Source organism: Abramis brama (assembly GCF_963993115.1).
Source record: "Abramis brama genome assembly, chromosome: 21".
Taxonomy (NCBI): Eukaryota; Metazoa; Chordata; class Actinopteri; order Cypriniformes; family Leuciscidae; genus Abramis; species Abramis brama.
Window position 1 is genome coordinate 13,148,802 of NC_139983.1, and position 13,950 is coordinate 13,162,751.

At 37.1% G+C, this 13,950-nt stretch overlaps 1 protein-coding gene across 2 annotated transcripts in view; it reads left to right on the forward strand.

Annotated features, from left to right (window-relative positions):
- Positions 1-3,434: 3,434 nt before the first annotated feature.
- The window catches only part of lrfn5a (leucine rich repeat and fibronectin type III domain containing 5a), a 61,039-nt gene continuing 50,523 nt past the window's right edge, over positions 3,435-13,950 (forward strand). The window contains exon 1 of one of the 2 annotated variants that reach the window (XM_084097007.1): positions 3,435-4,212. The gene's annotated coding sequence lies outside the window, so the exon portion shown is untranslated. The remainder of the gene's footprint in view (positions 4,213-13,950) is intronic. The other variant, XM_084097006.1, reaches the window with a different exon arrangement.

Consider the following 13,950-nt stretch of genomic DNA (forward strand, 5'->3'; position numbering starts at 1 on the left):
GCCGTGCAAATAAATGACTCTGCAGGAAGTCCTGGACTGAATAATCCATAGCAATATAGTGCTCAGTGCAACAGCTCCCCCATCTTAACAGACCTCTTGCATGCATGCTGTGCTTCGAAATAAATTGATCCAGCACATAAAACCATTTTAATGCTATGTTCTACTCGCATGTAGTTATACTGAGTGCAGCGAAACAACCGGTCGTGTCTTTATAGTCAAAGAATAGTGAATTGCCCAGACAATCAACCGAGTGAAAAAGTCAAATACCTGTCAAACATTTTTCAAGCATGTACAAATGGTTTTAATGAACACATAATTTACTGTGAATCATTTACGATTCACAGACCATTCCACAAGGACCTCAGTGTGAGATTACTTTTAACTGTGGCGTCAAAGGAAAAGTTCAAACACAACTGCAGACAACTCTTTGAGGGTGAAAGGGGGCAAACCTGAATTTACATCAGTGTCTAACACTTGGTATACCAGGACTCAAAAACTGATTTATTATACTGAAAATAATATTGGTCTAGAAAGGTATGTGTGTGTGTGTTCTTGTTTAACCTACATTGAGACGACCAAATGTCACCACAAAGATAGTAAAATGTGAGAATTTTGACATTGTTTGGCATAAGGAAAACAACTTATAAATAATGAAAATGCAGAAAGTTTTCTGTGAGGGTAGGTTTAGAGTTAGGGTTAGTAGGATGATATAATATACAGTTTATACAGAATACAGTTAACCATTACATCTATGGAAATTCAACGTAAAGATATACAGACAACTTTGTGTGTGTGTGGTTAAGGTATACCCTACATTATGTCCCCACTAAGATGGCAATATCCAAAATTATTGTCCTTGTGAGGATTTTTTGTGTGAAAAACGCCTAATAAATCATACTAAGTAATGTTTTTTGAAAATGTTGTTTTTCCTTTGATGGGTAGGTTTAGGGCTAGTTAGGGGGTATAATATACAGTTTGGACATTATAAAAATAATTATGTCTATGGAATGACCCCATAAAACATGAAAACCCAACGTGCATGTGTATGTGTGTGTGTGGTCTTAAAGATATTAACAAAAAAACCCGCAAAACTGCTGAAATCGCTGTCTGTGTCTGAATCACCATTCAGCAACCTTAAGTGGTTTGTGGGGAGTATTTATGTTTGTAGCAGCAGTTAGGCCTGTATACACAAATGTGCCCTTATGGAAACTGTTAATAGACATCTTTGTGAGTGTTTTAAATTACAGCATAGAACACAAGAGTTGCATCGATATTGACAGCTGAAATGTCAAGCTATATGTAGTGAGCAAACTCTTGACGCAGAGGTAAATGCAGCATTGACGCTTTTATTAGTATGATCGTAAGTAATCGATCTCCTGTTCCACACAACACGAGTGTGGAAGCGGTATTACAGCGGCAGCAACTCAAACCTTTATGGCTTAATCAACTGTTGCTCCATTCACTGATGTCAGTGCATTCACTGCATGAAACATTCCAGCACTCGGACCACGTAAGGCTCGTTCTTAATCCCGACCATCTGCTGGATTTCCGTGGACAGGGCTGAGGGTTTTACGTGGAACGGAAGTTAGATACAGACAGTATTATGTGCATTTATGGCAAGCTGTATTAGCATTTGTTCCTTTTCTAGTACTATTTAATTAGAAAACAGAAGGTAACTTTCTCATTCGTTTAGACTACTTGTTCCTTTGCTACTGGTCTATCCTAATAGTTACAACACTGTAATTTCATATTTTCTTCAAAATACTGTCAATATGTGACCGCATATCTGCTTTTTGCGGATGATGTTGTCGTGCTGGCCCCATCAGACCAGGACCTTCAGCATGCACTGGGACGGTTTGCGGCAGAGTGTGAAGCGGCTGGGATGAGAATCAGCACCTCCAAATCCGAGATGGCCATGATTCTCAGTCGGAAAAGGGTGGCTTGCCCACTTCAAGTTGGTGGAGAGTTCCTGCCTCAAGTGGAGGAGTAGTTGTTCTTTAGGCACTTTAAGTAACTGTCCCAACTCTTACTAGAATGTATTCTAGCTTTATTAGTGTGTATTCTACTACTGTAGTCACTATCCCAATAATTTAAGATTTTTGGTTGCACTTTATTCTACACTACTTGCACTTACGTATATTAGTGTACTTACCTTAGAATGTACTGGGTAGTATAAGGTAACTACGTGAGTTAAGCTTAGTTTTAGGGGTATGTTCAGGGTTAGTACCTAGTTATTATCCAGTTATTGCAATTATTCTAATATGTATATTACGTACATGGGGAAAAGTAGTAGCCTTTCTGATTAATCATTACAAATGTCAAGTAAAAAGCAATTTTTTACTAGTGAGATTACAATTACAATTGGAAAACACACTAGTGTCTCATTTTTTAACTGTTAGATTTCTTAATCACTTTGTTTTGATATTAAAGATGAAATCGACCAATCATGATTCTGAAAAATAACGTGCAGGAAGCTTACTGTTGCTAAAGTAATAAACACAAATTTCACATGCATCTCAGTAGCAGGTAAACAGTGTGCTCTTATTTAATTGTTGGAGTTGAATTTGTGGATATTTCAGCAACAAACAGTTTGCTATCTTCAAAATTCCTACATCTTGTTTTGACATCTTTCAGGGGGATCCAATTCGCACCCTGCCTAATAGTATCTAAAGAAAAGTTGGTTTTGAAATTGAAATGAATACGTCCAATTCATAACTTCTGAATGATTGTTAATATTTTCTTATTACTTGGGCTTCACTTTTGACATCTGTATATGACTTTCTTCTTTCAGCCAAACACAATCAGAGCCTATAGGCCTATTAAAACAAATATCCTGGCTCTTCGAAGCTTTATAATGGGATTGAATAGTAACTTCATCCACCCATCAGAAAATTAATCCATACGGCTCCAGGGGGTTAATAAAGGCCTTCTGAAGCGAAGCCCTATTTGTCTAAACTGCATATCTAGGATGGCTTGAGGGTGAGTAAATATAGATAATAGCAGATAATTTTAATTTTTGGGTGAACTTACCCATTAATAAACATGAGAATGTTTTGGTAGGCTACTACACTGTCTCTAGTCTGCTTGATCATTCTCCCAAAATCTCGCGCTGCTGCTGCCACACAGGGGTTTAGGCTCCTGTTTCCAACTGATGACTGCTAGCTTTGAGGCTGCAGACATAGTCAACCTTGACTTACTACAGTAGTTAAAAACAAACTTTAAGTAAGAACGAAGTTAATACCACTCTGTTCTAATGAATAAACGATAAAACAGCTTGCCATAGTACGTGATCTTCTTTACCTTTTCTGTCATCTTCGAACCCTAAATCAACAGCACTTCTCACTGAGGGGCGCAGAGTGTCACACGTATCAAGTATTGCGAACGTCAGTCTGAGCCAATCCGCGATGACGTCCTGCGTTCTCTCTCCCAATCCAAACAGCAGGGTAGAGAGAACAGCCGTTATACGGATGATCCCAAGCAGTGGCTGGTGCAAAACTAGTTTGTTTAAACAGCTCGACCGTTATTATGAGGAATTTGCTCCGTCTTCCCGCTTCATGTGCAATTAATTAGACCTCTCTTTACATTTTTTTTTTTTAGCATCCTATGTGTGTTATATCGACTTATCGGAGAAATTTCGAGTTATTAATCCATCTTTAGTCGCGTGTGGAGAGCGTACGCAGCCTGAGGAGAAGACACTTTTGATACCTTTTGGATGGAGGGCTGGCGCGAAAGGCAGTCGGTCAGTGACTGTGTGGATTAAGCTGGGGGGGAAGTACTTGTAAAGGTGCGGTGGTGTGAAGGTCTCCCTGCTGAGATTTGAGTTGACTTCCCGGGTTTAATGCGGACGAAAGCTCGCGCTCGAGCGAGGTGCGTCGACGGGCGGGAGGAGAATGGCACGAGCTTCCGCGCTTCTGAGGGGAAAACAAGTACTTAGCTTCCTTGAGGGGCGTTGGGCACGTTGCGCAGGAATTTGACTGTCCCTCAGTACGTTATTTGGTGATATCAATCCATTACTTCGAAAGGAAAAAAAAAATATCCCATTGGATTTTAGTGGTTTTGGATATGGGCTTTGGGGTGTTGGATGCCTTCATATCACGCGCACCTTTGAATTTAGTGTGAATCCAGTGGAGCACAACATGGGAAAATATGACAAGTGAGAAGATTCGGTTCCTCTGACCCTCGGTGCTTCAAGCAGGACTGGTGTTCCTTCTGGTAGGTAAACTTTTCAGTCTGAATATTGAATGGTTTGTCACATTGAACTGTCCCTTCTCGACCTTAAAGAATTGGTGCCGAGAGTCCGAATCTCTTTTCAGAGTGTCTAGATGTCTTTGGCAGATCGGGCTTTGGTTTTTAGACAAGGTCAATATATATCTTCAGGTATAATATTTTATTTTGCTCTCAAAAATGAGAAATAGCTACATTGAGATGGTTTATTATAGCATATTGTATCTGGTTCATGCATTAAATATATAGCCATGATTTGGTCTCTGAGTGCTTGTATAGTTCAGATAATGGGATGGATGGGTTTGTGTAGCTATGTGTGTGTGTGTGTGTGTGCGTGTGTTGGGCGGTGGAGGGGGTTATGTTGAAAGACTAGATCAAAATCAATTATTTTATATGCACCCACATCCGTAATCTGCTCTATTCTAAGTAGTGATGACATTAAGAGTGACATTCTCTGTCATTTTTATTTTATTTTATTATTATTTATTTATACATTTATTTATTTATTTATTTATTTTGTGAAATATTGACTATCAGAAGCAATGAAGTAATGTTCTTCAACATTGGCACAGATTCTGTCGATGATACTATAAAGGCGTATCCAGTCATGTGAACTTGGCTTAAAAGTGGTATTAAAAAAAAGTGTTTATAAAATATTGTAATTTTTGCAAAATATTGTAAATTTATAGATTGGAGTTGTCTTCCTAGTTCCATCTTTTAGCATATATATATATATATATATATATATATATATATATATATATATATATATATGAGAGGTAATATGAAGTGCTGTAAGAGAGATGAAATGAAGGAGCATTTCACAGTGGTATTTGGATATATTCAGATGTTTGAGTTGTATGCAGCTTTTTGATTATCCTAAACAAAAAAATAATGTTCTCACAAGAAAACAATTATCCTCACATGCTTCATTTGTGAAACTCTTTTCTTTTTTTTACTATTATTTAAATACTTTATATAAAGTTTCAATTATATATAATTTATGTTCTAAACAATATTTTAGATCTAAATGCAGAGTAATATGCAATCTATCTATCTATATTTTATTTTAAATTAAGTAAAATTCCATCAGTTACCTTGACATAAATGTGTAATTTTGTCTTGAATTACTTGAAAAGAAATGCAATTGCTAATATATATATTGTTGTTCCTAAGTTCACAAAATGCCAATATACCAGATACGTTGTTTGATATGAAGCTGCTGTATATTTTTTCACACAGAGTAGATGGGTAACTGAACTGCAGCACCTCTTCCACTGGCTGGTGGTGCTATAATTCAATTTATGGCTCACACAGCAGCTCTGAGGGCCGAGCGCACTGTCTTCCTGGATGGGGTGTGGGAAACTATGGTTATGTCATGCTGACAAGACTGTATATGAGGAAAGAGGGTTATATACTTTATATTAGCATATTCATATTACAGTACAGTAACAAACTGCATATTTAATGTGTTATTGTTTTATGGAGCTGCTTGCATATTGGCCTTGTGGTTGACAGTAACCAGACATTTTAACATTTACTATATAGCATTGATTTCCATTCATTGCGTAACATTGAAATTAGCACGTTTTCCAGAACCATGGACAGCTCCTAAATCTCCTGCGCTGTGTTGTTGAATGTGGTGCCAGAATGCCAGAAAGTCCTTCAGACTTGTTTAATTACTCTTGCTGAGCTTAGACCCATGATATGATGAGATGGAGCCAAGAAGCCAGCAAGAGCGCAATGATTCCCACAGCTTGCGTGATTGTTTGAGTAAGGAATTGGAAAAAATGTTAATGCTCTAAGATTATCACACTCATTGAGTTATTTTGCAGTGCAGAGTAAAACTGAGCTTTCGTTGAAATTAGGCAAGTTTTAGTTGATTTATAGTCATATGCATGTAAGCTGCTTGTTTGAGATAGGCGTTACATGTGTGACTTTGCACGTGAGGAATTAGGAGACATGTTAGCTGTGCTGAGATGGTGAAACCTAATATGCCTCTGTTTACAGCTGTCTGGAGAAGCAGCCATGTCTCTGGTTTGCTCCTGTGCAGTTTTTATTTTATTTATTTTTTTATTCAAATATAGAGATGAGAGGAACCTGAAATCTATGTATGTGTATGGTTGAGTAAAGGGTAATCCTATGGTTATTCTTTTAGTTTGTATGGCTTTGTTTGATGTCATGGACTAAAAGGTTACATCTCTCAGTCCATGTTGTTTTCTGTGGGAGATTTGTATAGTATATCTGCTCTGACTGGTATAGAGTATTTTCAGGCTTGGGTGGCCATCTGTTGCCTGACCTGTCTCTGAATTCAGTCAGCTAAAACAGATGAATTAAACACAATAGATCTGTGACTCAACTAGATTAATGTAAACATGTCAGTAAAGATTAGACACTGGATATGAGGTCAAATCCCAACCTTTAGTGCACGTGACCTCATATCTAACTTTTGAGACATGCCGCTCAAGATGTATGCCAATATTTTCCCTGTGCATGTTTTTTTTTTTTTTGTTATTGCAGGTCTGCACAGGTTAAAACAACCCAGCAGTGTTTCTGCAGATGCTGTGAGGAACCACCTGAATCTTCTGGAAGCTATTTTGAGTCGCAGAGGGCAGAGTCACTGGGATGTAAAAAGCTTTTGGGCAGGCATTCAGGAAATGTTTGGCGAGAGAAGTAAACTGAAACAATTCCAGTCAAAACAGCCAGATTTTGAAGCAGCATAAAATCACAACATAGCCACAGTGAGGTCATGATCAGCACTAAGCGTTCTGAATGGCGGATTCGGGAGTGCTGGCGTTCGGAGATGGGGAGAGTGTGCTTGTTGTCAGAGTGACGGGAGAAGGCGGTGAAGTAAAATGGCAGAGGTTTGAGTGGGAGTCACTTTAGGGGGTGTTTGTCTGTGATAATGAGCTGTCACTGAGGCACTGGTGCCTTGTTTTGATCTTGCCACCCTGCTGCTTTAAGCAAGAGAAAAGTGACAGCTGTGAATAGAAATAGAGTCTGTGTACAAAGGCCAATGAGGCTATAATGCCATTAGTTATGTGTATGTGTTGGAGAGTGGAGAATTTATTCTGTGTTCAGAGGAAATGCTCTGTGTGTGTGTGTGTGTGTGTGTGTGTGTGTGTGTGTGTGTCTTGTACTGGACAGTGGTAGATGTGGTCTACTGAGACTTGAACAGAGAAAAATGATCATGAATTAGAAGCCAGAAGGAAGAGGAAGTGACAAAAAAGAATGAATTATCTAATCTAATAATAGCATAATAGCATTATCAATACTCTAGTGGATTCCCTACCATTTGTAAGTGCTGCAGCTCAAATGAGACATATGGACTTTATCAAAGCATAATTTTAATGATGTTCAAGATGTCCCAATGTTTTTTTCTTGTTTTTTTCTTTTTGGTTATATATTTAATATTAATTAATTTACCATCTACCACATCTACATGTGTGAGGAAACTAGGTCATAGAACGATAGATAGATAGACAGACAGACTGAAATAAAAAAAAAATGTCATCATGTACTTATCACTTTACAAATGACTTTCTTCTGCATTTTGAAGAATGCTGGGCATTGACTTTAATTGTATGTAAAACCCCCCCCCCCCCCCCCCCCCCCCCCCCAAAAAAAACAAACATTGAGACATTTCTCAGACTTATCTATTCCACAGAAGAAAGCCATACAGGTTTGTAACTATATGAGGTTATTATGACAGAATTAACATTTTTAAAAACTAAAATTAAAACTATCCCTTTAAGATGTATTACACTGTGACATTTTTATTAACAGTTAGCATATTTTTCTTCAAATTTCTTTACTGTAACAAAAAATACAAAGCATCATTCTAAAAATAATGTTTAAATTTAGTTTTAAATCATTTTATTTAAACCACAATGAATTAAATTCATTACAAAGATACTATAACTTATTATTTTTTCACATTACATTAGTATTGTCACAAAACTGGAATGTCTAACTTCGATACGATACCTTGAAAAATATAGATATTCGATACCATTTTTGATACCACGGGGAAAAAACTGTTTACATGAATACTTGCCAGGACGGGCATTTTGACATAATTATGTGTGTATTTGACCATTTAAGCGCCATAAGCCAATTCGATACTCACGACTCTCAAGCTGTTTGAGAGACAGCTTTATGTGCATGCATTCTGGGTGAGCACGAAACTTGCGAGGATGAGTAACATTATGCCGAGTGAGTGAGAGGAGCCGGTTGTGTGTCAACTCGCTGTCGGAGAGAAGAGTGTGAGAAAGTGCAGCAGGTATCGGTCGATTCGATACTGTGGGAAATGAGTATGGGAATTGTTTCAGATATTTCAGTATCAATACATATTGAAAAATCTATATTTTTGACAACACTACATTACATTAATGATGAGTATGGTGCTTGGGTTTAGTTGATGTATCATATCATGTCAATGCAAATGGTCATAAAAAATCTCTAATGCAAAATAAAGTTAGTATTGTTTTTGTTTTATATATAGGTGAAATATAATCGTTGTGCATATTCTTGACAGATTTCATGATTTTCACCCGCATGTGTACTGAATTAACACTGAGTTCCAATAAATGTAGTGGAGTAGACTATAAAATGAGCTTTGTGATCCAAAGCACTAATGGAGTCAAAAGATTATAGAAGTGTTGATATGCAGTGTTTGTGCAGTTGTTTGTTGTTGTAGTGCCAATGAAAGCCTTTGGTGACTGAAGATTCATCAGGCCTCTCTGATCTAGAAATAAATCATCAGCGTGCATTAGCTGTCAACTGCATTAGCATATCGTCGCTACCTTCTGCTTTCCTCTGTATGAAGCAAAGCCTGTGTCATCCATAACAAGATTAATAGTTCTTAGCTTACCAAAGCTAGGCCTATCTCTTTAAAGTAGCCCATGCATCCACACTGCACTTATTTAAGCCTCATCATCCGAACAGAACTGGCTTGGAATATTTGTTTCTCTGATCTCTGTTATAGGGATTTTCTGCAATGCCAATCTCATGTCTAATCTAATCAAATATTAGTCTTGTATTCACAAGGTGAAAATGGGATAAATATTTGTGTTGTGTTCTGAGAAAGGAAGTGTTTTATTTTTGTGAGTGCATTTGAGCATTAGACCTGGGGTGCGTCTCATTCAGCTCCCTAGTTCAGTATTCAGGGCACTGATCAGGGAGTCGGCCATTTTAAGGGCTGTCTCAATCGCAGAATCCTTCCAGGGCACTGAAACGTTCGCTCCCTAAAAAACTCCCACAGTGCATCATGGAAATGAGGGAGCATCGATGCTCACTATGTTCCCTCAACGGAAGTTCAGAAGCACAAAATTTAAATCAAGTGAGCCAACTCACCACACAGAATGACATGCGATAGATGTTTTTAAAAATACAAATAATTATTTTATTATATTTAAGCATAAACATACATCGCTAGATGGGTAATGAACATACTCTAGCTAACATTTATAATTAGATGAAATGTTGCACGTATATGTAACAAGCAAAGTATTTATCATAATATACTTTAACATTGCAAGTAATGTCAGAAAGACATGCTCTGCTGTTGTTCATAATTACCAGTAGTGATGTTGCACTGAGTAGTGAGCCAGCGTCCTTTACTGTCCTTACCAGTGCCCGAATTCTTGAATACAATATACTGATTCACAAGCTAAGGAGTAGATTGAGACACACCCTGGTCTTTTCTGATGTGTTCAGATTACAGACATAGAGGAAGAGCCATTAACAGCATGGATGACCTTAATCTGATCCAGGTGTCACAATTAATCACACGTGTGTGTAAGTTCGCATGACTAGCAGCAGCATTAGCTCTACTGTCACATCCAAGATGTTTACTTTCTATGTTCTGCATACACTAAAACTAAATATATAAAGGTTATTTATTGGCATTACAATAAGAACCTTAAACATCCATGGAACCTTTGCACAAAAAGGTTCTTTATAGTGGAAAAGGGTTCTTAGATTATTAAATGTAAATTATTAAATTATTAAACTAAGAAAAAAAAAAAAAAGTTGATCTCCGAATGCATCGTAACAGGGAGGAGAGTAAAGATGGAAAGCTCCTAAAGTTTCCTTATAAATTCACAGATAATTTGTTGTTTTGTCGTTAGTGAAAATCAATATTGACCTTGTATTTGAAAAAGGCTCATATTAGAAGCAATACAAAAATTCAGAGTCAATTCATTCACATTCGGAGATCGACTATTTTTGACTGTCAAAATGCCGGCGGACACAGCTACAGTGGGTTGTTCAAAATCTTTATTTTTAGTAAACTCTAGTAAACAGTGTTCATGTGTAGAGCCCCTGGTGATACTTCGAGCAAAGTTTCATGTTGTGTCGAGCCTTCTTAGCGTTTTAAAAATAGCAATTTTTGATGCTATCATAGAAGTGCCCCTAGCACTTCCATTCAAAAGGCAATTAGACCGAAAACGGAAATACGGTCAAACTTAAAAGTGGCGTTTCCATTCTAATTATGCTTTTAAAACGAAAGTTTGCCTCGGGTAGATTAACAAAAAGACCCTAGCTTGCATTTTGGCGAGAGTTACCCTTTCAAGAAGAACCTTTCTGTTGTACAAAAGGTTCTCTATCAGGGGAGACTTACGTCCTACCGCTCTGGTTATTGTGCGGGACTTATATTTTGATGACACGTTTATTTCGACAGCGCTTGGAACACCAGCGTCTGAGCACACAACGCTCCCATTCTCCTGATCATTAGATTATGTTCTGTTTAACAGTCCTATCTAATACAAAGAACTGTTATACAAAGAAAGTAAGCGGTATACGAAAAAAAGTATTATAGAGTTTGCCGTGTGGTTGATGCCCAATGTCGCTAGCTAAGCAGAAATACATAATCATGTAATCATGTTTTGATCCCTTCAAATTCGTGTTGGATTTCCTCCTTAGCATAAAGGTTGAGAAGTGCCTGGACTTCGGCGTCAGGTCCATCTTTTGTTGTTTTCCATGTTCGTGGAGGTGTTCCTAACTTCCTATAACTGAAATCGTTCACAGTTCCTGCGGTGCGAACATGCCAAAAAGCGCATGTGGAACTATGAAACTATACAAAAGCACCTATAGAGGGAAAAGTTTTTTTAGGGACTGTTTACACGACTACGTTTTCAACTAAACACGTAAAACACGTTTTTTGAAGACGATGATGTCATGCACATGCGTATTACGTGTTCAATCTATAGTGTTTCATCGCCATCTAATGGCCTGGTAGCAGAATACACAGTTTTTAGACGTTATCGCGGATCCATGTGAATAGGGATCATTTTGACAATGGTGTCATCTATGCGCCGCGGAAAACTCAGAGGAAAAACATCTCCGTTTTAAGCATATCATTGTCATGTAAACGTACCCTTAGATTATTAAAATGTTCTTCACATTAAAAATAAATAAATTTTAGTACTAATCACTGAAGGAAACTTTTGAAACCTTTATTTTTAAGAGTGTAAGGTAAAGTGCAGAGGAGTGACTTTGTTGAGCTGATCTGAGTGAGTAAAGCACTGTAACACTGTCTGATACAGAGGGTGGCATCTGATACAGCTCCCCTGCTGCAAACATGGCTGGCCAGGTTTGGCTTGCAGTAAGTGGATCTTACTAAAGTAAGCAGATATAGTCATAAAAGAGGTCTGCTGCTACTTTAAAAGGAGACGGTATCACCTGGCATGCCTGATATACTCACTTAAGTGGTAAAGAGTACATTAAAGCTCTTTCTGTATTCTTGCACCATTTTCTGGTAATGAAAATGGCTGCTTATCTACAGGCGTACACAAGCACAAACTATATAGCTAGGCGATGTGTCCTACGCCAAGATACCCTAATTGCACTTCACTTGGCCCAGCTGATGAAGATAGAGATTCGGTAGGTGCGTTTATTGCATATATGATTACCTCCTCTGGCCTCTGTCTCCTGCGCATATTGACACTAAATGATGGACTATAATGGATGTATGCACATCTGTATTCAGGGTGAATGTCAGACTATAATGGCTTAATGCAGTCTCTCTCCCTCTCACTACGGCCATGAGAGGCTCAAAGCAGATATAAGTCTGCCAACAGCTGGGCGGAATACAAATGCACCACCACACCACTCTCTCATTAGCCTGTGATTTATCACACACCACAAACTATTTCTGGTCTGTGTTTATAGGGGCTTGTTGTGACCTATGGGGATCGGTTGTTTTTCATTTACTTATCTAAAAGAATACAAAAAGTACTTGCTGGGAAGCGCAAGTAACTCAGGGATGACATGAGATAACAACTAAATTACATATGCCACATATTCCAAATTACATGTTCCGCTAAATGTCTGGGGATAACCTATTAAAAAAAAAAAAAAAAACCTATACCAAAATCTATTTAAAATACATTTATTTCATACATACTTCAAATCCATTAACATATTTATTGACATATCACTTAAGACTTGCTGATAAAAAAATATAATTAAACTTTATTTGGAGTATTTCTTTATTGCACAATGCACATTTCTTAATATTAAGCCTAAAATGTGTTTTAATATCATTATTAATAAGGATTGTATGATCTCTGTATAATATCATTCTTTAAATGCAAGATATTTAAAGTGTACCTTAAGTATACTTGCAATAGTTCCACTTTAGCACAATCAGGTATACTCAAGTATATATTTAGTTGAACTTCAGTGCTACAAAAATTTAATATGTTAAAGTTTAATATGACAAAAGTACAATTGCAGGGTATTTCAGCCTTGGTGATTTTAAAGGATCCTTTACAAGAAAAAAAATCTTCTGAGGTGAGATGAATAAAAAATTTGATTAGTTATTTTCTCTGTCAAACTAAATGAATGTTAATTACTGCAAGGTAAAACTTTTTCATTGATAACTGGATGTAATTAAAGTCAGGTCATGTTCCATCTCTTGAGAGGAAAATGCATTTTCAAAACAAAGTTTTTTTGGTGATGTAATGGGTGATAAAATCAGCTAGAATCATAACTAGGAATGACATGATAGAATTTTTAGCGAATGCTACGACTTTTTTAGCGAAGAACTGACATTTCTGTTCATCTCATAAAGATACACTTTTTCAAACTTCCCATTCATTCAAGAAATGTATCCTTTTGCATTCCACAGAAGATAACCATTCTGGTTTGGAGCACAAGGGCGAGTAAATGATGACAGAACATAAATGTTTAAATATAAGAATATAAGTTTTCCCTTTCCACTTACAGAAAACAAAATTCGAGATGGGCATTTTTGACAATTTCTCATTTCAAGTACTGATAGGTCTCAAAAACAAGTACTCTGGGCGGGTCGTGTCCGGCATGGCGATAATTAATTTTTTTAAATGAAAACACTGTTATGAAAATTAATGTTGACAAATAAAAATATGTCATTATGTCAGAAAAATGTTGCTTGAGTATTAATAACGCATCAATGCTCTCAAAAAAAGAATCTAACATCTAAAAGGAATAGCTGCATGAGGTGAATCAGTGATTCTCAAACTTTTTACACCAAGTACCACCTCAGAAAATATGTGGCTCTCCGAGTACCACCATAATGACCAATATTAACCAGTAGTGTAGTAGGCCTAACTATTCAACTACATCTATGCACAGCTCAAAAACGAAGCAGTTTCATTTATACATTGATTTATATTTAACCTTTTCACACGTAAGTTTAAAATATTCTGGCTGACCCCCAAGCGTGAGTTTTTCAAGACAATC